The sequence below is a fragment of the Piliocolobus tephrosceles genome, chromosome 18 (genome assembly GCF_002776525.5).
Source record: "Piliocolobus tephrosceles isolate RC106 chromosome 18, ASM277652v3, whole genome shotgun sequence".
NCBI classification, from domain to species: domain Eukaryota; kingdom Metazoa; phylum Chordata; class Mammalia; order Primates; family Cercopithecidae; genus Piliocolobus; species Piliocolobus tephrosceles.
The window spans coordinates 5,864,961-5,890,880 of NC_045451.1; the positions used below are offsets into that span (position 1 = coordinate 5,864,961).

The window sequence follows — 25,920 nt, forward strand, 5'->3', positions numbered from 1 at the left end:
GTGAATATTCCTCTAGTAAAAACGCAATTATAACAAAGTATAGAGTTTCCGTAGAGAAATTATATTATGTTCAAGTGAAGCATCATCTCTTGTATAGATTGAAACTAATTAAAATAACTTCATTAATTATGTTGCCATTTAAAGAAAACATGGAGATTTTGATTTGCAGTAGAAAAAGAGGTCATGTCTGCTGTATACGTTAGCTGTAAAGTTTTGCACACACGTAAGTGACATTTTTGGCATACTGGATAAGAAAAGCCAGCCTGTGTTGAACACCTCCCTGGTGCCAGGCACTGTGCCATGCACTCCAGGGAATACAATGGTGGGGAAGGCATCAGCGCTGCCCCCCAGACCAGGATAGACCCCAGGAAAAGATAGAAAAGGCAGAAGGAAGAAGAGTGCCCGTGAGAGACACAAGCACTGTGTTCTGAGATAACAAAAGAGAAAGCAGTGAAATAACCTGACTGAGGTGTGGTCAGACAATGTGTCAAATAAGGAAAAGGCTGAAATGGGCCTCATATAGAGAAAGGGCAGGGAGGCAGGGCCTGGTAGAGGAAGAGTGGTGCAAAGACACACGGGTGTGAAAACGGGCCACATGTGCAGGCAGCCCAAGACGTCTGCTGGGCTGGAGTTTAGCTCACATGAAGTCAACCAGAGCCAGGTCTGAAGGCGGGTGGGCAGGGTTTCTACAGAGGCCTCACGACTGAAGGACCTTCAGAAAACCCATGCCAGTTGCCTTGGGCTGTTCTTCAAATGCCAATGCCTGATTTGCTTTCTCACTAAGTCTACTCAATGAGAGTAGAGTCTTCCTGTCTTAATACCTGTGATAAACCAGCGCTACGCAGCTCCCAGTGATAGAAAAATATGAAATTAAGGGTAATGTTAATTAGGTTAAAGCTTTATGTTCAGGTGCGTATGGTGAATCCCTTCTTTTGACTATGAAAAAGGACACAAAGTTTGTTCAGAGGAAATTAAAGAGCTGTTTTCCCTTGAGCAAATATCTCAGGAATGTCCACTTACCAGGGCCCACTCAGGGCAGCCAGAGATACCGTGCCACTCTGAGCCCAAGCAGCAAAAGGCGCACTGACACAGCGGTCCTCACTGAACCCGGGCAGTGTCCCCATTCAGGAAGGAGTTCCTCCATGTCGAGGTGAGCCCTTCTTAGTAAGGAACAAGGTCAGAGAAGACCCCGCTTGCCTGGGTGATGTTTGATCAGTTATGGCCTTACTGCTTCTCCCAGGCCCCGAGCAGCAGGAATAAAGACACAAGAAAGTCATCTCCATAGAGAGGAAGCAGTGGCACCCGTTCCGCCTCTCCAGATGAACTCTGCAGGTGGTGAAGGCCGGGACTATCCCTGCGGATGTCCCTCCTGCCTGCCAAAGCTGGCTTTCTCGGGGGGCATCGTGAGCCAGTCTTTGAGGATGTGGCCCAGGCTGGACTGTCCACCCTGCAGCAAGGAGGGTGCCTGGAGTGGCGGGCCTGTGCCTGAAGCCTCTCTACTTTCAGCATCAATGCACTTTACCTGTTTTCCTTTTTCTTTCATTCTTTCTGTTCTTTCTAGAAGGAGGGTTTGGAGATCAACTCCTGTGAGCTCCCAAACTGTGGGATAGGAAGTGCTGTTTTCTGACCAGCCCCTCGTCTCAGTTCTGAAGACCTAGACAAAGTGTTGTTACCTGAGGAAGGGGACGATACCTGGAACGGGGTGGGGTGGGGGAGCTGGCTGGCAGGGCTCTAGAATGCTGCCTTCTAAGACTTGCATCTTGCTCGTATGCCATCCCTCACACACCAGGTGACACTTCAGACCCAGAGCCAGATGGATGTGCATGAGTTATTTTAGAGCAGAGGTGGTAGATGTGCACTGAGCCGCCCACCTCCACGTGCACCTGTGATGAATGGCACACATTCCTGAGAAACCGGGATGAAGACAATGACAGCAAACCCCCTGCCATGGCTTCTAAATGATCAGAGAGGAAAGGCTCCATGGGACCCAGCCTGCATCCCCCTCACACACTCATTTCTCTTTCACCTAAAAATAAATGTTTAATAATAAAAGGGAAAGATAGAACATAATTTAGGCACCTTTAGCACAGAGAAACCATTGTAAAGCATCCTATAATTTTAAACCAAGATGGCAAGAAATAAATAAGTGTTTATTTTCAGACATTCCAAGATTCAACTGTATTTAGGAGTTGTGAGTAAGAATCTGTGATAATTGTCTTATTCAAAACCAGCTGGGGAGAGCAATCTACATCTGCACACCAGAATTCCTCTCCACAACTTTCTAAGAATAACACACCTCAAGCTCCATAAACTATGATTTATAAAACCAGCATGAAACCAGCTCAGTGGCAAATAGAGATTTTAGAGGAAGAGGCTGACACCACTACATTGATACTTCACTGAAAAAAAATCAAAAGATTTCTGAATTATCTTCTCAGTACATAAATTCAGAGGTTCCCATGGCAGATGACTCCTTAGTTGGAATGTCCTTCTTAATAAGGCCATCTCATATGTCCGCTTAATGTTTTATATTTCAAGAAAAAAGTTCTCTCTAAACTTCTGTTTGCGTCTATAATGTATAAACTGTGAAGATGAGGCTATTTACTGGAATTATCTCCTATTTTTCATCAACATAGAAAGGAAAACTAAAAGGGAAATAGATGAGCTGGGAACACCAAAATTAATACAAAGTGGATGAAAATCGTGTGAGAGGTAAAGTAGATCATGTGTACAACCGCGCGTCAGGAGAAAGAAGTCAGTTCTGATTATTAATGTATTGGAAGTTAATTCAAGAGACAAATTTGTACAATTCATGCCCACAGAACAACGTCAATGGGAAGAAGAACAAAGACTCATGGAGCTCTGGGAGACTCTGAAACCACAGAAGGGGTTTTATCACCCCGTACCAAGAAACAGATCCTAGGAGTGGCCGTCCACTGCAGAAGAAGAGCAAGAGCCCGGGACTCTACACAGCCGTGGTGCGAGAAGCACCATGTCTGATACTGGTCTCTAGTGGTGGAAGAGTGTGATCATAATGAGAGCACTAGCTGCCCTGACACCTGTGCAACCTTCAGGAACACCAGCTCGGCTCATTTTCAGCCCACCATAGGAGGTGGCATCACTGCAGCAGCCCCACGAGGGGTGCAGGGAGCCAGGACTGACACAGGTTGGGTGACTGGAAGAATGAGGTGGGATTTAGACCCGACCCAGGTATATCAAGCACTAACATCACTATTGTGTAAAACTTGGCTAATCTATATGTCTAAAAACTCTGGCTTTTTAAAAGTGTGGGGTGTACACACACACACACACACACACACACACACACACAGAGACAATGGAATATTATTTAGCCTTTGAAAAGAAGAACATCCTGTCATCTGCCATAACACAAATGGCCCTGGAGGACATTACGCCACTCGAGGCACAGAAGGACAGACACTGCCTGATACCACTGACATGAGGAATCTAAAATATCTAAAAGAGTCAACCTCATAGGACCGGGGCTGGGGGACGAGGGGGATTGGGAGCTTCTCATCAGTGGTCCTAAATTCTCAGGTATGCAAGAGCCCTGCTGGGTCACACTGTACCTAGAGGCACCGATAGTGCCTGTGCCCTTCCAAATGTATTCAGAGCATAGATCTCACCCTAAATATTCTTGTCACAATAAAATAAACGTGTCAGGTGTGATTCATGTTCGTGAATGAATCAGTAGAAACTTTGTGACAGGGTCTCTGCCCCTTGATTCTGAGGTGGAGTCATGCAGCCTTTAGTACACTGAGCTCTGCTGACGTCAGTAAGCCACGTGGCCCTGCCCCTGGCTTCAGCAAGAAACCATCTTCAGGCATTTTTGCCACTCCAGTAAACAAGAGGGACATGTTTTAAAGGTGGCTCTAGAAGAAGCTAAGTCTACAAAAAAAAATTGAAAATTAGGTGAGCATGGTGACATGCCTGTGGACCCAGCTACTCAGGAGGCTGAGGTGGAAAGATCGCTTGAGCCCAGGAGGTCAAGGCTGCAATGAGCCGCGATTGTACCACTGCAGTCCAGCCTGGATGACAGAGTGAGACCCTTTCTTAGGTTTGCCAGCATCATCCACAGAGTGAAATCAGTTCCTGCCCTGCCCTGCCCGCTCTCAGCCAACACTTGTTTTACTAGGCATGGAAAAATTAGATCTTGACCCCTGTGTCTTCAACCCTCACAAACTAGGCAGAAGGGGAGGAAACTGAGGCTCCAGAGATCTGTGACTTGTCCAAAACCACCGGACATTAGGGCGAGAATCTGTTCTTTTATTTTGTTTCCCTGTTACTGGAAATCAGGGCTGAAAAGGTGTTGGTCATTGTTTCCACTCTGCAAAACTTGTAACTAAATAATCTTCCTGATAGTGAATCATTTAGACTTCTTATATTTTCCAATTCTTCTAAGTCTCTTTTCCTCTCACACCCACAGCAGGGTCAAATGCCCCAGAAGAGAGCAATTCATCAATGCAGAGGGACTGATTATTTCATGCAGGGGGCATGCTTCCCACAGCAGACGAAGTCTCTGGGTTTTACTGTGTGAATGCGGCCTGTATTGAACAGGGGGCTGGGGAGTGCAGCCAGGACGGTCCATGGACATGTTAGGTTGGAGAGACCCAGCTTAGAATGTGACATTCTCCTACAAAGCTTTACGGAGAATCTATCACATAAAAAATGTGTATAAAGGTCAGTGCTTGGCATAGAGTAAGTGCATGCTGAATGTTTGCTATTATTATTACCAGCTCCAGAAGGTAAAGATGAGAATAGGACAGGGAAAGACAAGCATTTGACATCTGCAAACATATTTATTGAATGCCTGCTATGTGGCAGCCAGTATTCTGGAAGCTATTCGCATGACACACACACACACACAGGGTCCCTGTGTTCTCACAGCCACTGGTGGGCAGGACAGGGGGAGATCTGGAATTGAGTTCCACCCAGATGTGCAGGAGGACGGGGATGTGAGACTCTGGACAGTCCCCAGCCGTCTCAGGGCCTCAGTTGCCTAGCTCTGAAATGGAGATAGCGGCATCTGTTCTCCAGGCTTCGTGAGCAGGAAAATAAAGGAAATAAAAAGACACCTAATGCAATGTGTAGGACATATTAGGCACTCTTTATCATTTGTGTGTGTGTGTGTGTCTTCCTTATTGTCACTGTTAGCATTCAGTCACCATTTTAACGGGAACAAATTCTAGCAGCTTCCCAAGGGCAGGTTTTGACAAGGGAAGAGACTGAGTCCAGAATAGTAAATATGTTTGTCTCCTCACACTTTTAACTAAAAAAAAAAAAATCCCCCTTGTTTACTAACCCAGCATTGACACCAGATTGACCCCACAGTTAACACGATCCAAATCCAATAACAGACTCCCTATTCACTGACCGGTTGAAAACTAGTCCTGTATTCAGGTACCACGCCTGACATTTGGCCTTCCGCAACGCTGCAATTTAAGCCCCAGTGCCATGTTGACTCACTGATGAGTAAATGAGGATTAAATTCCTTGGTAAGTGGTGAAAAGGAAGAGTAACCCCCTATTTGCTCTGACTCCCTGTTGGCGTGATGGACAATTGCCCACACACCTGGCCTTCCTGCAGTAAGAACAGCTTCACGTTCCAAATTTGAGAGCCTTTCTCAAAGCACAGATGAGAAGAGGTGTCCCTAACAGGACAGAGTATCTCTGGCTCGCCAGTAATATGCATGTAGTTTTGTTTTTGAACTGAAAAAAAAAAAATACCCCAGATAATAGCACTCTAAATTGTACCCCTGTTAAGAGTGAAATTTGAAATAAGGTGAATAGGACTGATGAGTTCAGCTTGTGAGTTTAGATGAATTCATATTTTTTCTCAATTTGGTTGTTAATTTTGCATAAGCCACGGCCTCTTCAGGGAGAAGGGGTACAACACCCAACTCAAAAGTTGAGCCCTGAGGGAGCTGATCTCACCCCGCACTGGGCTAGCAGGGACCACGGCAGGGTCGGCAGGGTCGGCTGCCAGCAACAGGCCCGGGGTTCCCAGCAGAAAGGTGAGGAGGCTACAGGGCAACTGGTTCACTCACTGACTCTCTCATTTCACAGATAGTTCCAGGAGAGCCAGGATAGACCACAACAGCTCTCATTGCCATAAGAAAGACGCTGCAATCCTTCAGAGTTCTGAGAACATAGAGCTCAGCAGTGGGTTGAAAATAGTTGATTCTTGCTCTTTAAACCCTTTCCCGACATCACCTTGGCACCTCTGCACTCACCCAGGCCCCATCCATGTCCTGGGAAGCCATTGTTTGGGAGACCCAGCGTGATCCCAGTGTTTTTATTAGAAGAGGCATTTGCGGGCAATAGTTATTAACATGCATAGGGCATCTTAACTAAGAAAAAAACAGTGCATGCATCCTAAAACGGGGTTTCCATGTCTGTCCCTTGTCTCTAACAAAGCACTCATCACATCACGCTGTAATTATTTGCATGTGTCCTTGTGCCCTTATGTAATTACGTACCTTGAAGGATCCTTGTGAGGAGGAAACAAGATGGATCTTGTTATGCTAAGTGCCCAGCAGAAAGCGAATCACCTGATAGGTCCTAAGTCATTTCTAGATTGTGTGATTGATGATTATATGCATGGTTGCAGGTTCAGCTCTTGTAGCCACTCCCTCAGGGCTTCCAATTTTGTTTAGCTCATAAGGTTAAACAAAGATTATTTTAAACACTTATTCTTTAAAGTCGCAGATGCTATGACATGACCTGGATATGTGTTTTCCAAAAATTGGTTATAAGATTAATACTAAAGAGTAGTTTACCAGCCACACAGGGTGGCTCAGGCCTGCAATCCTAGTACTTTGGGAGGCTGAGGCAGAAGGATAGCTTGAGCACAGGAGATCAAGACAAGCCTAGGCAACATAGCAATGCCTCGTCCTAACAAAAAACTAAAATATTAGCCAGGTGTGATGGCAAGCATCTGTAGTCCCAGCTACTCTGGAAGTTGAGGCGGAGGATTGCTTGAGTCCAGGAGGTCGAGGTTGCAGCAAGCTATGATCATGCCACTGTACTCCAGTCTGGGCAACAGAGTGAGATCCTGCGTGGGACTCAGACTGATGGAGTGAATGGTCATGCAGAACCTGCTCTGTTACAGGTACTGGGTAAAAGCATACATTTAATAAATGAAACAGTAAATAATTTGAAGGCCATGTAAAGATCACCTTTAATGATCATGTTACTAACTCTGTGAATTCAACTTAGGAGACTGTCAACACTTCTGACTTAGAGTATACAGGGTACATCAAATGTGCCAGAAGTTCTGCACAGTTTCACGATTTTGCAAGAATGTACTTGCAAACAGAAAGCAGCTGCTCCTCCTCCTGTTTACTTCAGTGTAATGTTAATGCAATTCTAATATGAACACATTACTCTTTTGCCATTTAATGTAAAGAAAGTCTATTATAAACAGTAACAAACAACTGGATTCAGTGATGGCCTTTTTATCTTCAAATACACTTAACTTTTAATTAAAGTATTTTTTCTTAGTAATGTCATTAATACATAAAAGCATCTAGGCCTAATTAGTGGAGATTTTCCCATCATTTAGGGAGGAGTCGTAATTGTGCTCAGGCCTCATGGCTGCCATTTAGGAAATTGCAAACACAGTTCACTAAATGGCACTTTTGCCAGATGACTTGCATAGCATCCAAGTTGTTAGTCAGGGTAAAGGCAGGTTTCCCATGTGGGTTTACAAGGGAAACCAGAACAGCTTAGTTTTGTATGTTCAAGCCAACACCCACATTACACTCACTAGAAGTGGTTCAGAGGGTGCTAAATTTTTATAACAAAAATTATTTATTGTTTATACATATAAACAGTTAAGTGTGTTTTCAGGTACACACAATTTTATTTTATTAGCATATCTGAGATTTTTTAGAAATTTCAGTGTTACTTTAGATCATCTATTTTTTGTAATTAGTGTTTTTAAGCATTATACTGTGTAAATGTGTTTATGTACATATGTATATATATGTACACATATATACATACATATGTGTACATATATACATACGTATGTATACATATTTACACACATATATATGATTCCAGAAGGTTCACAGATACAATCTTTATTAGTCAACAGATATTTATTGGGTGTTTATTATGCCCCAAGCACTAGCTACGCAACTGTGAATAATTGCCCTTGTCCTTCTGCAAATTTTCACCAAATAAGCAAAAAAGACTCTAAGAAAGCAATATAACACAAGAAAATGCCACAGATAGCCCCACTAACATAATCAGGATTTAACTCTATCTTTACTTTAGCAAAGGACATTTTTGTCCTCTAAAATAATAGTAGCATATAGTACCAATTCCAAATTAGCAAATGAGAGAAGGCAAAATACAGTGAGCTTTTAAATTAGTCAATTATCAAGTACAGGTGAAAGGGCAATGACAAATAAGTAGCAGGCACGCATACAATACAAGGAACCGAGTATAATAGGGCTCACTAAATAGTAACGGGCCAACTGCTTGTTAAAGGGAATTTATAAGAACTATATTAAGTTACATTTTATGAAGTGTAATATGAAGAGATGGGCAGTTAAATACTAAAACAAAAAGGTGGGATGTGAGTAAATAGCAGAAGCGCAAAACTAATACTGATTCGAGAAGATCAAAGACAGTACAAAGGCCTAGGTGCCCCCAAAAATCAAAAATTAAAAAAAAAGCACTATGAAGGCAAACATTTTCAGAGACAAATCGTTAAAAATTCAAATAAAACTTGGAAAAGAAAACTGTATCGGGACATTTAAATCTATCCCAATTAATTATAATAGCCAAAAATATAAGTAAAGAAATGGATGAAATGAACAACCATCCTAATAGGTATATAGAAAATATTCATTTTATTATATCCATGGAACAATTAGATAATTGATTACATATGTAACATCCCCCAAAAGACATATTAAAAATAAATTTAAATTATAAAATTAGTACTAGCTCTTTTCTCTATTCATAGTATACATATAGAAGTTAATAATAAAATATAACAAACGTATGAAATGTTTACAAAAGAATGTTTATTGCAACATGTGTATACTAGCACATATGTACCACATTGTGTTGATTCTTCTTCATTTGGATTCCTTCCGCCTTTTGGCTACTGTGAATAATGCCATTATGAACATAAGTATGCAAATATCTCTTCACGAGCCTGCTTTTGGAAGTATACCCAGGTATATCCAAATCCTTTTTGAATATGGGGTGAGGTATGACTCTGACTTCATTTTTTTACGTGTGGATATTCAGCATGTCCAGCATACTGTGGTGGATCATGATGATTCTATTGACTTTTTGAGAAACCACTATACTATTTTCCATCATGGTGACACCCTTTTACATCCCCACCAACAATACACGAGAGTTCCAGTATCTCCACATTCTTGCCAACTCTGGTTATTCTTTCTCTCTCCTTCCCACTTTTTTCTCTCTTCCTTCCTTCCTTTCTTTCTTTCTTTCTTCTTTCTTTCTTTCCTGTCTTTTTTTTCTTTTCTTTCTTTCTTTTTCTCTTTTCTATCTCTTTTTTCTTTCTTTTTTTCTTTTCCTTTCTCTCTTTTGTCTGTCTCTTTCTTCCTCCCCTCCCTCCCTCCCTCCCTTCCTTCCTTCCGTCTCTTTCTTTTCTTCCTTCCGTCCTCTCTTCTTTATACTTTTCTCCCTCCCTTCTTCCCTGTCTCCCTCCATTCTTCTCTCCCTCCCTTCCTTCCTTCTTTCTTTTGCTTTTCCTTTGAAAATACCTATTCTAATGGACATGAGGTGATATTGTCACGGGATCCTTGCGGTATCACTTTGCCAGCCAGAATCCTCTGTGGTTGGTGGCCTTTTGCCCAAGTTTTTACTCAGGCCTGCTGGGCTCATTCTGCCCACTTATCCTGGCAGTCTGCATTCATCTTGTGCTACCAACCTGAATGTCATGCCTGCCAAGGGTGTGCCAGGTGCAGAGCTATGAGGGGTGTGTAAGCAAGCAAGCATGGGGTTCAGCCACTGCACACAGCCAGGCACACCAGCTGCGGAGGAGGAGGCAGCTACAGACACCAGCACAGGTGCCAGCTCCCTGTAAGGCTCCAGCTGGACCAGGTGTACCACAGCAAGCTCGACAGCTGGCGCCAGAGAACACAGTGGCTCTTGCAAGCTTGGAGATACCAGGAACCGCAGAGCCCCAGAATGGGTGTCACAGCCCTGGCGTGGGGAGTTCCTAGGTCTGGACTCCCCAAAGGGCCACAACTCTTCTCCCCTTCTCTCTTCTTTACTTGTTTTTGCCGGCAATATGGTGAGTAAGTGGTGTATTTCAGCCCTGTTTGTATTACAGCTCTTTTAGCCCCACCATTCAGCAGGTCCCAAGTTCTTGTCCTTTGTCCAGAAGAATAAGATACACAGACAAGTGGAAGGTAAGCAAGGTGAAGAGGAGCTTTATTGGGCAACAGAACAGCTCAGAGGAGACCCGCATTGGGTAGCTGCTCTCCACAGGCAGTGTGTCCTGATGAGTGTTCAGTTCTCAGCAGAGAGAAGACCCTGGAGTGGGTAGCTCCTCTCTGCAGCTGGTAGTCTCTACATCTGCCTGGCTCTCAGCACAGAGGAGACCCTGGAATGGGAAGCTCCTCTCTGCAGGCAGATCATCCAGGCATCTCTTCTAGTTTGTCTGAGTCCAGGGTTTTTATGAGCTTCAGAGGGAAGGAAGTACACACTGAGTGGTTCATGGGCAGCCATGGGTGGCCAGAAAAACCACCGTAAGTTCCCATTCTGGTGTGTCAGCCAGGCCCCCAGGCTTCAGACTATCCCTGGTTTGAAGGTGGGCCTCCACTAGGGACATATGGTGTGATGGTTAATACTGTCAACTTGGTTGGATTGAAGGATGCAAAATACTGATTCTGGGTGTGTCTGTGAGGGTGTTGCCAAAGGAGATTAACATTTGAGTCAGTGGGCTGAGAAAGGCAGGCTCACCCTTTATCTGGGGGATACCCCGTCATCAGCTGCCAGTGCAGCAGGAATATAAAGCAGGCAGAAAAATGTGAAAAGATGAGACTGCTCTAGGCTCCCAGACTACATCTTTCTCCTGTGCTGGGCCCTTCCTGCACTCGAACATTGGACTCCTAGTCCTTAAGTATTGGGACTCAGACTGACTTTCCTTGCTCCTTAGCTTGTAGACAGCCTATTGTGGGACCTTGTGATCATGTGAGTTAATACTTAATAACCTCCCCCTTTATATACATATCTATCCTGTTAGTTCTGTCTCTTTAGAGAACCCTGACTAATACAGATTTGGGTACCAGGAGTGGTTCTAGAGGAATAGATTAAGGATGGAGTTCTTTTATTCATTTGGGGGTTTCTGGAGTTGGCTGCTTAATATGATTAGACACCAAAATGCTAAGGACTCTACTTCTAATAGAGTGGAGAACACTGGCAGTCCTTGGCGTGAACTGTTTAGAGAGTTATGTAAAGTAAATGCATTTGAAACTCCTGCTTCATTGCTCGTGAGAGGCAAGGAGTTTAGTGACTCTGTACATAATACATTTGACCGTATGTGGAGAACCAAGGAACATAATGAAGTTGGTTGGTTGCTCCTCAGTTCAGTGGATAAAGTTAGGGTGTCCCTTAGTATCACCATGCCCTGTGATTAAGGTCAATGAGAAACTACAATAGCTCTGCCCAGGCAGGACTACAAATGGCCCAGACCCTTTAGGAATGAAGGTTTGGATCACTCCACTGGGAAAAAAAATGACCTGCTGAGGTGCTTCCTGAATGCAAAGAGAATACAGAATGGGTAGTAGAAGAAGGTCATCATCAATACTAGCTACAACCACATGACCAGCTGCAGAATTGTCATGAGTATTTCCTCCTTCTTTTGTTACAAACATGTTTGTGCATGTATACGCTTGTACTAAGAAAACATCTTCATTTTATTTCCTTTTCCTTTTATCATGTAGTATAAGATTTATTGACTTCATATCAGCTTTTAAGTGTTGTTAACTTAATGTAATAGTATTCGGGTTGGGGATTGGTGCATTTCCAGTTGTATGAAGGATAGTTGTATTATGTTAGGTGTAATTATGAGCTTATTATTGTTTTTATTTGAAGATGATGTATGATCTCATGAGATGTGTATGGGTTCAAGTTGACAAGGGGTGGATTTGTGATGGTTAACATCGAGTGTCGACTTGATTAGATTGAAGGATGCAAAGTATTGATCCTGGGTGTGTCTGTGAGGGTGTTGCCAAAGGAGATTAATATTTGAGTCAGTGGCTGGGGAAGGCAGACCCACCCTTAATCTGGATGGGCACCATCTAAACAGCTGCCAGCGAATATAAAGCAGGCAGAAAAACATGAAAAGGCAATACTGGCTTAGCCTCCCAGCCTACATCTTTCTCCTGGGCTGGGTACTTCCTGCCCTTGAACATTGGACTCCAAGTTCTTAAGTTTTGGAACTTGGACTGGCTCTCTTTGCTGCTCAGCCTGCAGATGGCCTATTGTGGGACCTGGTGATCATGTGAGTTAATACTTAATAAACTCGTGTGTGTGTATGTGTGTGTGTGTATATATATATATGCGCATATGTATGTACATACATATGTGTGTGTGTGTGTCTGTGTATTCCATTAATTTTGTCCCTCTAGACAACCCTGACTAATGCATATGGTAAGATTATATTCAGTTTTGTAAGAAACTGCCAACTTCGTTCCAAAGTGTTGTGATATTTTGCATTTCCACTGGTGCTGAATGTGCGTTCTGATTGCTCCACACTTCTGTCAGCATTTGGTTTCATCATATTCTGTGCTTTGGCCATTCTAATACTTGTCTCAGTAAATAATTTTTACTGTTTTTAGTATTGTGTGGCAAATTGTTTACTAAATATTTATTTTTGTTAAAGATATCTTTCAAATATTATATATATATAATATAAAATATAGATGTGTATATATATATAATATTCCATTTAAAAATTGAAAGTATACAATCTTTCCAGTGTTTATCTCACTATTTACTGGGTATATAGCTATTTTGATACAATCTTCTCTATATTCATTTCTTATTGCTCAAGATTTTATAGCACATTTTATTCTCCACATAAATGCATTTTTTTTTTTTTTTTTTACCAAAGGTAAGCTGGATAATATCAAGTGTTCAAGAAATAGTTTCAAAGTATTAGCAACGTATCTACTCCATTCATTGTGAAGTAATTTGACACTTTGAAAGATAGTAAGATCACTTGTATCTGATAAAAGTGGAATCCACTTACATTATTTTTATTTCACAAGCCTCCCTAAAGAATAAAGTGCTTAATACCAAGCAAAGCACTCTTCCTCTCTCTACTTATGAAAAACACTCTGACTTGTCATCCTCTGTCACCTTCCTTCTGAGGCTTTTATCGACTTCCCGGTAAAACTACACCTCTCAAATTTGACAAAGCAATGGAATCCCATATTTTAATAGAGGATTATGGTTTTACGGCTTTAAAAATCTTCCTTGCTTCAGTGTGCTACTTAGTTTCAGCTTAAATCTCTAATACTGCTGGCTTTGATCAGTGACATTTGTAGGATTGGTGAAGTGTTTACTTCAAAGAAATTGTTTGCTTTATCCAACGTTTAAGGATTTTTAATGTAAACATTTTCAGGTATTCTAAAGTATATTCTAATAGAAAGTCTGTATTTGGGTTAATCATTGCAATACAAGTCAGGGCTATAAAATTATATAATATAATGTTAGAAAACAAATCAACTCACATGTACAAATGCGTCTTCTTTACCTAAAAGAGGTCACAGAGAGGAGATACATACTTATCCACTTACGGTGTCTCTTAACAAAACCTCTAAAAAACATACTGCTTTTGGGATCAGTCAGTGAGTCCTCAATGATACTCACTGGTATCTTTAATTAATCTTGAGCAGACTCTTTCTAGTTCTCCACAGCAGCTGTTCTATATTCTTTCCACCTTCTTCTGCCTCTCTAATGCATTTTTGTTGGTTCACTTTCAAATGAGTTTGATTACTACTTTACTGGGGGAAAAAAAGAGATTTTTACATACAATTGTATTCACCCTTACTCTGCTTCAGCATATTCTCTATTAATTCTTAACCTGTTGGGTTGCAGAACACATTGAGACTAATAAAAACCTCTTCAAATCAAGTGTCACAAAGAATGCCAACCCATAATATTAAGGGTAGAGGCTCTGTGATCCCCTTTGTGCTACCGTTTTTTTGTGTGTGTGCTATCTGAACGAATTAACTTAAATACTAATCAAATTGTCTATTTTCTTTTTTTTCCTTCTTATACCTACTTCATTTGTCATCTGCTTGAAATTATAAAGCCAGCTTTCTCTGTGCCATGGTACTCAATTCTTATTTTATTTTATTTTATTTTAATTTTGAGATGGAGTTTAGTTCTCGTTGCCCAGGCTGGAATGCAGTGGCCTGATCTCGGCTCACTGCAACCTCCGCCTTACAGTTTCAAGCAATTCTCCTGCCTCAGTCTCTCAAGTAGCTGGGATTACAGGCAACTGCCACCACGCCTGGCTAATTTTTGTATTTTAGGTAGAGACAGGGTTTGACCATGTTGGCCAGGTGCCATGGTACTCAATTCTTTTCACTTGGAAGTCAATATTTTCCAAAGTAAATTCATGATCTTCTCACTCAAATATGCTCCTGTTCTAATCTTGCCTTCATCTCAAAAACTCAATGACTGAGTTTTTGATGCTGCCTGTCATGTTGTCACTCACTCATTTCCAGCCCAAGTCCCTATGGTCCATTGCTCAATTCCAGCGCAACTCCTCACCCAGCCCACCTAACTTAGAGCCATCACCAACTCCTTTTTCTCCGTCTAAAACATCCCATCAACTCCCAAGACTGTTAAATAATATCCAAACATTCTACCCCTTAAAATCATCTCCATCCTCCTGTGAGGATCTCGCCATTTCTCCTGTGGATTCTGCTTGGGGCTCCCTGACTGCTCTCCACGTGATCACAGGAGTCACCCCCTTGTAATGCATAACTCACTGGAGGGAAGCCCTGCTGCAAATTCTCCAGCACATCTGCATCACCTACAGGACAAACTCCGAACAGCACAGCCTGGCATTTTCATCCATTTGTTGTGTCATTCACTGTCTGATCTTTCTGAATTTTTCAGACTACTTTTTAAATTTCCTTTTTTAAATAGATACAGCAAAGGAAATAATCAGCAAAGTGAAGAGACAAGCTACAGATGGAAGATAATATTTGCAAACTTCCATCTTATATGGTTTGGCTGTGTCCCCACACAAATCTCACCTTGAATTGTAGCTCCCAAAATTCTCACATATTGTGGGGGGGACCCAATGGGAGATACTTGAATCGTGGGGGCAATTTCCCCATTCTGTTCTCGTATTAACGAACAAGTCTCATGAGATCTGATGGTTTTAAGGGGAAACCCCTTTCACTTGGCTCTCAATTCTCTCTTGTCTGCCACCATGTAAAACGTGCCTTTTGCCTTCTGCCATGACTCTGAGACCTCCCCAGCCACTTGGAACTCAAATCTCTTTTCCTTTATAAATTACTAAGTCTCAGGAATGTCTTTGTCAGCATTGTGGTAACAGACTAACACACAATCCAATAAGAGAGTAATAATCGGAATTGACAAGGAACTCAATTCAATAGAAAAAAGAACTGATTTAAAAATGGGCAAAAGCCTGGGCACGGTGGCTCATGCTTGTAATCCCAGTACTTTTGGGAGGCCAAGGCGGGCAGATCACCTGAGGCCGGGAGTACAAGACCAGCTGACTAACATGGAGAAACCCCATCACTACTAAAAATACAAAATTAGCTGGGCATGGTGGTACATGCCTGTAATCCCAGCTACTCAGGAGGCTGAGTCAGGAGAATCACTTGAACCCGGGAGGCAGAGGTTGCAGTGAGCTGAGATCATGCCAATGCACCCCAGCCTTGGCAACAAGTGTGAAACTCTGTCTCAAAAAACAAACAAACAACAAAAAGGGCAAAAGGCCAGAATAGACATTTCTCAGACATACAAATGATTAAGACTTTTTTTTTTTAAAAAAAGCTCAATGTCACTAATCAGAGAAATGCAAACGAAAACCACAATGAGAAATAATCTCATCCCAGTTAAAATGGTTTGTATCAAAAAGACAGAAATAAAAAATGCTTGCTGGCAAGAATTTGGAGGACGGGTAACACATACACTGTTGGTGAGAGTGTAAATTAGTATAGCCATTATGAAAAAAAGACCACTTTTATATGAAATGGTATCACTTTTTAATTGATATGTAATTGACATATAATAAAATGTATACTTTTTAGGTACATTTTTATGAGCCTTGACAAATGAGACACCCATATAACTGCCATTTCAATAAAAGGAGAGAACGTTTGCGTCTTTCCAGAAAGTTCCCTATGCTCCTTCCATCAATCCCTGTCTCACCAGCCAGTATCAACCCAGTGCAATAGTGATTGTGATTTCTGTTACTGTAGATTAGATTTATTATTTCTAGAATTTCATATGTATGTGTGGCTTTTTCCCTCATAATAATATTCTCGCTATTCAAAAATGTTAAGTTTATATCAGTAGTTTATTCCTTGCATTGCCTAGTAGTATTCCATTCAGAATACAGCACAATTTGTTTATCCATTCTCCTATTTATATGTATGTGTTTTTCCTGGTATAGGCTGTTCTTAAAAAGCTGCTAGGAGTATTCTTGAACAAGTCAGTTGGTGAAAATGAGTTTTCATCTCTTTTAGATAAATGCCTAAAATTGAGACTGCTGAGTGGTGAATTGTGGAGATCTGTTCAAAGATTTAAGTTGTATCTGCTCACTGTGATATCTCCAGTGTCTGCAGCAGCACCTAGCCAATAACAGATGCCCACAAACATTAGTTGAAAGAATGGATGGTTAAACTACCTTCGTTGATCATTTATTCTGAGTGGTGTGATATCCTTAGAACAAGTAACAATACATATTCTCCTAGCAGTACATATGGATTCCAGGCAAAAGGGTGTTAGTTTTTATTATTTTGTGGGAGCTTGCAATAGGGAAAACTTTGGTGGGAAATGTTGATAATGAGGGATGCTGTGTACGTGTGAGGGCAGGCAATATATGGAAACCCTTTGGACTTTTCTCTCACGTTTGCTGAAATATAAAATTGTTCTAAAATAACTAAGTCTGAGAAAAAATAATGTGGTAATGTCTCCTTGGCAGGAGACGAGTATTTTGGTTGTGGTGGTTTCCCACCGCTAGGAGCAGCTTCGATTTACCTCGTGCCCTGCCTTACTTCCCCTCCAACCCCTAGATCTACTTTTGGAATCTTCCTGGAGGTTACAACCTACTTGAAGAGCTCTGTTTGAGATTTTGGCCTTGGATGAGTTAAGGAATTTTAGACTGAGAACTTAATTTCTCTAACCTCCATTAAGGCCTTAACTAACTGCCTTGTGGCTTATTCCTTCTCAAAGTAGTTGCAGCTTCTTATTGTGAGATTATTTTAGGCTTCTACAGCAAAAATAAACAAGAAAACATATTTTCAAGGGACCTTTGTGTGTATGTGTGTTTCTTTAGAATTACAATCTCCTAGGTTTCACTGGGTTTTGCCATGAATCTGTTCTTTTGTGCATTACAATGCCTTCCAACTCATGAGAGCTCTACTTTGTTGATGTCACCAACTCCCCGGGATTTTAGTGTAAGCTATTGTTACTCTTACCTTTTAAATATCTCAAGATTTGGGAGAGGAGTGGTAAGTATATCATCAGCAAACATCTTTATATAGAACACACGTTTATTCCAAATAATCTGTCATTTATATTTATAAATTATATTATTTGTACATAGCCGTTTTTTCATTTCTCATGGTGGGAGTTCTTAACAGGCAACATTACAGTTATATAGGATAAATAATTCTGAGAGACCTAAGGAACAACATAAGGACTATAGTCAAGATATTTGCCAAGATATGTGTAAGAAAGAAAGAAGAGAGAGAGGAAAGGAGGGAGACAGGAAGGGAAGCAAGGAAGGAAAGAGAAAGAAAGAAATAAAGATAGGGGAAGGAAAGAAGGAAGGAAGGAAGGAAAGAAGGAAGGAAGGAAGGAAGGAAGGAAGGAAGGAAGGAAGGAAGGAAGGAAAGAAAGGAAAGGAAAGGAAAGGAAGGGAGGGATGGAGGAAAACGATATGAAGTGATGGGCATTTTAATTTACTTGACAGTAGCAATGACTTATGTATAGTCATATCCAAATTTTATGTTCCACACCTTAAATATATACAATAAAAATTCTTTAAAAATAAAACGATTATTAATACAGTTGTAAAACAACACCAAATATGTTAATTTAATTTGTACATGGCAGGTTTTTAAAAGATGTATCAGTGTGAGAGTTGCCTCACATGTTTAATTGTGGCAGTATTTCTTTATATTCTTTACCCTTCCAAATATGTCACCTTCCAGCTGTCATAGAAAAAAATTGAAATTTTCTTTAGAGAAGAAATGCTCAGTACATACCAATTGTACAGTACAGTAAAAAAGTAAAAACACCATTTTCTTTCATATTCTTTTTTCCACTTAGAATACGACTATGGGTAATAATAATTTATCAACATTTTCAGATATATTTATCAGGGGGAAATTTATATGTTTTATTTACTTATGTTTTTTACCCTGTATATTTCACGCCTTGTTATTTATGTCTTTGTAATTCTTGCATGATTGTTCTATGCAAATAAGTAGTGCCATCTAGTAACCAATCATTAATTTACCAACCACTAATTTACTCATGAATTTATTCTATTCAGCCAATATTTATTAAACATCTATTATTTGTAAGGTTTTTCTTCAGGCAGTCCACGAGATACAAAAGAAAATGACACTTTTCCCTTTGACATTACAGAAATCCTAGTTTTCATAAATTTTTCCCAAGGGGATAATTGCACAATTTGGAAAGGTCTAAGTGAAGGACATGTGTTATAGTATCTTTATAGTAGATAACAAGGAGCAAAATAAAGAAAACTATTAGTCAGGAGATATTGGTCAAAGAAACTCCATTTTTCTAAGTGAAGTAACTCAGGAAAGGAAAACCAAACATTGTATGTTCTCACTCATGAGCGGGAGCTAAGCTATGAGGGCGCAGTGGCGTAAGAATGATAGATTGGACTTTGGGGACTTGGAGAAAAGGGTGGGAGGGAGGTGAGGGATAAAGGACTACATACCGGGTACAATGTACGCTGCTTGGGTGATGCGTGCACCAAAATGTCAGAAATCACCACTAAAGAATGTATCCATATAACCAAATACCACCTGTTCCCCAAAAACCTACTGAAATTAAAAAATTAAAACAAAGTAATTAAAAAACAAAGAAATGTAAAAACCCAACGATTTTAATAATTATGTACATGTTTTAATGTCTGCTGTTAAAATATGTCACATCACAAAAAAAGAAATTCCAAAGTATCTCTAGCTACTTAGTATTTAATGAGTCATTACAATGGACTATGTAAATTGTTATATTTTCTCTTTTATTTTAACTCTTAAATTTACAATTTTAAAATTTATAATTGTAGGTATTTATGGGCTACAATATGATGTTACAATGCATGTATGCATAGTATAGCAAATGGAGGTAATTAACATATTCGTCACTTTAGATATTTATCGTTTTTGGTGGTGGCAACATTCAAAATCTTCTCTTCTAGCTATCTTGAAACACTATCATTTGCTATAGTCACCCTACTGTGTGATAAAACACACAAATATATTTTTCCTAATTATAACTCTGTACCCATTGACCAGCTTCTCCTGGTCCCCTCTCCTCCCTACCATCCATCCCCAGCTTCTGGTAATCACTGTTCTACTCTCTACTTCTGTGAAATCTCTCCTTCTATGAAATCAGCTTTTTCAGGTTCCACATATGAGTGAGATCATGCATTATGTGCTTTTCTGTGCCTGGCTTAGTTTATTTAATGTAACATCCTCCAGGTTCATCCATGCTGCCATAAATGATAGGATTTCATTATTTTCTATGGATAAATTGTATTCCATTGTGTACATGTGTGTATATGTGTATGTTTGTGTGTGGGGATGTGTGTACCACATTGTATATGTATGTGTATATTTATATATATGTATCTATAACACATTTATTTTATTCATTCATCATTAGATGGATGTTTAGGTTGATCCTGTATCTTGCCTTCCCCCCAAAAAAACATCCAATTTTAAAATAAGCAAACGCATGAATAAACATTTTTCAAAAGAAGACATACAAATGGCCAACAGATATATGAAAAAATGCTCTACGTCACTATCATCAGGGAAATAAAAACCAAAACCACAATGAGATACCACCTCACTCTAGTTTAAGAAAAATAATAAAAGCTGGGAAGGATGCTGAGAAAAGAGAACTCTTATACACTGTTGATAGGAATATAAACTTGTACAGCCATTATGAATAACAATATGGAGGTTTCTCAAAAAATTAAAAATGAAATGACCATAATCTGTAATAGGATTGCTAGATATATATTGCTGATTATATATCCAAAGGGAATTGGTATTTTTGAAGATATGTTTCAGGATTTATTCAATTTATTTTGGATACTTTTCCTCTTTAAAGAGTTTTAGGTCAATGTAAAGTTACAGGTTTCTACTCTGTAATATTTGCAAGAAAACAACAGTGTTAAAATATATGAGTTTTTATGTCACAGACAATTTTTGTTGATGGTGTCACGTGTAGCTCCTTCAGTGTCCTCATAGGACAGAGGTTCCCGTGCCAGGAAGATCCCTTGCTGGCTGGGCACACTGGGACTGACCTGGAGCTGTGGTGGAGAATGATGTTCTTAATGGCAATTTGAGAACAGGAAGGCAGGAGCTGTGGACGTAAAGCTGTGGGCTGAGGAAGATCAGAAAGAGGGGGAGTTGCTGTATTAGGAAGATTAGAGGCTCCCAGAGGTCCTGGAAGTATTCTTAGAGCATCTATAAAGTAAACACACTCTTTCATCTTCCCTATGAAACACTCAGTAAAATATAGATTCCTCACTAATATTTTCTTCTCCTTCCCTTCCTTTTTTTATCCTTCCTGGTGAAAACAGTACCTGATTATGGCAACTGCAATTATTTGAGCTCTGTGTGCCTTGTAAAAGTTTCACTTAGCCCACTTAAGAGACCAAAACACCCAACATATAAATGTTATAAGTGAAAAAATATAAGTGTCAAGCAGAATGTAGAGAAAACTACAGTGTGATACTTGCCTTTCTTCAAGGCCCTTAGTTAAATTCAATTATGTTCTTTATTTCCTCCCAGTTCATCCCCATATCAGCCTGACAGTGATTCTTCCTAAATGTAACCCTATCTTAAGCAACCAGCGTAGTCCAACAGCCTCTTCACAGAAAGCTGGAACACCCTCTTTACTTCAAATGTATTTGAATCAAATATAGTTGGCTCTTCCTGTTTATGCAGAAAAGTTACTTACTCCAGGCAAGTAAAATTCTTCCCCTGTATTTTTCTACCACTTACTTTCACTTTCCTGGGGCAATGCACTATCAATTGTATCCTTCTCCATCTAATTTGAATGATGCTCCTCCTCTCCTCCTCCTCTCTTTCTCCTCCTCTCTTCCTCCTTCTTTACTTCCTCTCCTCCTCTTTTCATCTCCTTTTCCTTCTTTCTCTTCCTGTTTCTCCCTCTTCCTTTCCCTCTCTCCCTCCTGCTCTGTCATTTTATTTTAAATAAACAAAAAAAGTCTTCCTTATTCTAATAAAATATAATTAAATGCACTATTTCCCAACTATAGTTCTGTAATTTATGGGGTAAAACTGTCATGCAATAAGCTGGTATTAGCCGCTGAAAGGAAAGAAATACATGATGGAGACTGTGGAAATAGATGTGCATCTCAACTTTTCCACCTATAAGACCAGGAATCCCAGGGAAAGGAGTTTTTTTCTCTCTGAACACAGTGGAATCACCGTTTCTTCCTGTGAAAATGTGGCAAACACATTTCCCATAAACTGGAATGAAGAGTTCCACAGTGTCTAGTCTAACAAAAGTACATTGTTGATGTCAATGAGTGATGTCGACCTTTCCTTCTCCCGTCCCTAACATCTGCCCCCACTGGTTGTGGACCATTGTCTCCCTCCTCCCCTGGTTCCCACGCTGATTGTGGAAAAGCTCTGACTTTGCTATCTCTTCATACTCCTCTGTTTCCTTCTTTCTCTAACCTGTCCCCCAAATCCAAGCACCCTCATGTTCATTGGCATGCTTCTCCATTCTTTGTTTTTATTTTCTTCTGGACAGTCTTATCTAGATGGCCTTTCCCTGTGGTACCCTGAGCATTGCGTGTTCCCAAGTATTTCCAGATACTTCCACACACATGTTAAACTTGCTGTGTAAATGTGATGTGCTACTTCAAGAGGACAGTGTTTTTCCTTTCTCTCCGTTTTTCTTCCCATTGTTTAAAAAAAATTCTTTCTCTTCATTTTTCCTAAAAAACAGGATACATGTGCAGAACATGCTGGTTTGTTCCATAGGTATACGTGTGCCATGGTGGTTTGCTGCACCTATAGACCTGTCCTCTTCATTCCTTCCCCTCGCCCCCCATTCACCAATGGCCCTGGTGTGTGTTATTCCCCTCTCTGTGTCCATGTGTTCTCGTTGTTCAACTCTCACTTATGAGTGAGAACTTGCAGTGTTTGGTTTTCTGTTCCTGTGTTACTTTGCTGAGAGTGATGGCTTCCATCTTCATCCATGGCCCTGCAGAAAACATATCTCATTCCTTTTTTATGGCTGCATAGTATTCCATGGTGTATAGGTACCACATTTTCTTTATTTAGTCTATCATTGATGGGCATTTGAGTTGGTAGGAATATAAATCATTCTACTATATAGGCACACGCACATGAATGTTTATTACAGCACTATTTTCTTAACATTTTATGACCTCCACCCACTGGTTCAGAGTTATTCATTAACTCAGAAGGAAAATCATGTAGCATAAAACAAAGAATTATGTTTCTGAGTGGACTTCTTTTTAAACTAAAAGAGAACCCAGCAGATGGACCTGTGCTGAGAATGTGAGCCTTTTAGGCAGGCCGTGTCTGCACAGGCGCTGACCTGGCTGCAGCACTAAACCTTTGATGAGAAATAAGACTGAGAGGACGGGCCTGACAAAGAACTAGTGGAATCCACGGCTTCCCAGCAGGGCATGGGGAATGTAGGTGGCGGGTCCTGTCCCCCCAGTCAGACAGGAGGGAGACTACAAGAGAAGAGCAGCAGAACCAAAAATACCTGGGCTGAAAAAGGAGCAGAGATGGGAGTGGGGAGTCCTGCAGCTGGAGGCTTTGACAGGACCAGCAGATATCAGCAATCAACAACAAGGACCAGAGGAAAGGAAGCTCATCTAACGGGGGCCATGTATGGAGAGTGTGACACGGTGGCTCTCCACGCCGCTCCCTCAGACATGGGATGACACAGAAGCACTTCACTCACCCCTCCCCCCAACACTGAGCTCACTACCTGCGGCAGTTAGGCAAGAAGGGAGATACCGGAGAATGCTGAATGATCTTATTATTTTTTCTCTAGAAACTGACTTTTTCACAAGAAGTAATTTAGGAGAGTTTAGCAAAATTAGATTTTCCACTTAACATACAGAAATTAAGATTCAAAAGCAAAGTAAATTTTCTTTATAAAGAAATAAAGTTACATATCTGACAAATCTAAGTTTATGATTCACAAAATCCCTCTCTATTACACACATAGAAATGAGCTCCTTATCTAAGTCCCAAAGCCTATGTCTCCTCTGGATTTTCCTCACTTTGCTCGTGGTCTTTCTGACCCCTCGGGTCTATAGAACATATTCCAACTTTGAGGTAAACAAGAAGTACAACCACCACCATTCCAAGTCAGATTCCTGGTGCACAGGGTTTTGAATTCTTACTGAGAGCACAGGAATTCTTGTGGAAAGGCCTGCTGTTCCTCATTTTGGAAGACTGGGGCCGTGCAAGGGAAGTTGGTATAAAATTGAGCTGTCATTTTTCAGAGCAGCTCCAGGAAGCACTTTGCACCCACCATGAGGTCTGCTACCAGACGCTGCAGGTATTTATCTACATAAAGCAGGTTAGCGATACTCCCAAGCATATTAACAGGTTCTGCCCTGGTTAACCAAGACCAATACTGGTCTTAATTTCTCAGGGGAAGTCCTGTTATACCACTCTACCCAGACAGAGGCTATAACTCTTTCAAACAATTATATGTTCTATCTTTCAGGTTTGAAATACCATCTTTTTCTTAATTATAAGCTGGTCATTAAAATGGCTAAAAACATTTCATTGCGAAACTGGAAAGCGTTAGCAGGATTTATTGGCTTTCTATCACCACGTTAACATGTCTTAATCTTCCTGCTCTATCTTTTAAAACTAGAATTATTATTTCAATATAAAAAGTTCTCACGTATGGAACCAGCAATGCTCAGCTCTTTTTCAGCCTCCTCTCATTTGATTTTGCAAAAGACTGGTTGTTACCAACCGAAGAGATCAACGGTGAAAGTGCAGGTCCAGGCCTCAGCAGCCAGTGACCGAAATGCCTCCAAACTTCCTCCATTTAAGAGCTGTGGCTAGAAGAACAGGATAGAGGATTTTCCACTTCAATGCCTCTTTCTTTCTGCCATCACCTTCACCATGGTTACAGATGCAGCCACATTTGACTTAGGATGGGGGAGAAGAATGGACAGAAAGAAGAAGAAAGAAAATGTATTAGTCCATTTTCACACTGCTGATAAAGACATATCAGAGACTGGGAAGAAAAGGAGGTTTAATTTGACTTACAGCTCCACATGGCTGGGGAGGTCTCACAATCATGGTGGAGGGTGAAGGGCACTTCTTACATGGTGGCAGCAAAAGAGAATGAGGAAGAAGCAAAAGCAGGAATCCCTAATAAACCCATCAGATCTCGTGAGACTTAGTCACTATTACGAGAATAGCACAGGAAAGACAGGCCCCCATGATTCAATCACCTCCCACTGGGTCCCTCCCACAACACGTGGGAATTCTGGAAGATACAATTTAAGTTAAGATTTGGGTGGGTGCACAGCCAAACCATATCGGGAAAGGAGGAAGACAGAGGAACGCGGGGAGTTACGGTAAGCAGAGAAGGGGAATCTGATGCACGCTTTGTGAGCTCAACCGGTGGGGAGCAAATTCACTCCCCAAACACTCAGTGTGATCATTTGTTGACTCTGGGCTCAGTTATGTGGGTGGAGGTGGGAGCAAAGTATGGCCTTGCCACAGGGAAATGACAGGGGCCAGGGAAAGGCTGTCAACAAAGACCTTTCCATGGTAGACACAGGGCCAAGGTGCTGGGAGAGGATGAAGGAGGAGGAGAATCCACTCCACTTGCTGAGAAAGGGAATGTGTTTTTCGGATAGCATCATGCCTGAACAGCCCCCTGAAAAACACCAATAATAATCACCCAAAACCTCATCTAACCCACGATCATTAGTTGATTCAATACAATTTATGCAATTTCCATCACAACACTATAGGATAGATACTTTAAAAATTACGATCAGGATTATTTCAGTAGAAGAAAATGGAAGGGAGAAAGCCATGTAGAGGGAAGGCAGGAAGCAGAGTCACTGGCACAGAGTCCAGTAGGACCCTCAGAGAGGGAGAATGCCCTCTGGGACCAGATTGTGACACTGAAGCAACGTGGGCTGGACCCTACCAGCTGGGCACACACAAGACTATTGAAGAGAAGGGAACAGGAAGCTCAGAACTCTCATTGAGAAAGATACTTGGCCAAGGGAGAGAATTGCTTGAGGCCAGCTGTTCAAGACCAGCCCGGGTCACACAGTGAGACCCTGTCTCTACGAAAGAAAGAAAGAAAAGAAAGAGAAAGAAAGAAAGAAAGAAAGAAAGAAAGAAAGAAAGAAAGA

General features: G+C 40.9%; 1 pseudogene; it reads left to right on the plus strand.

The window, feature by feature from the left end:
- Nucleotides 1-1,142: 1,142 nt before the first annotated feature.
- The window catches only part of LOC111550678, a 61,241-nt pseudogene continuing 36,463 nt past the window's right edge, over nt 1,143-25,920 (plus strand).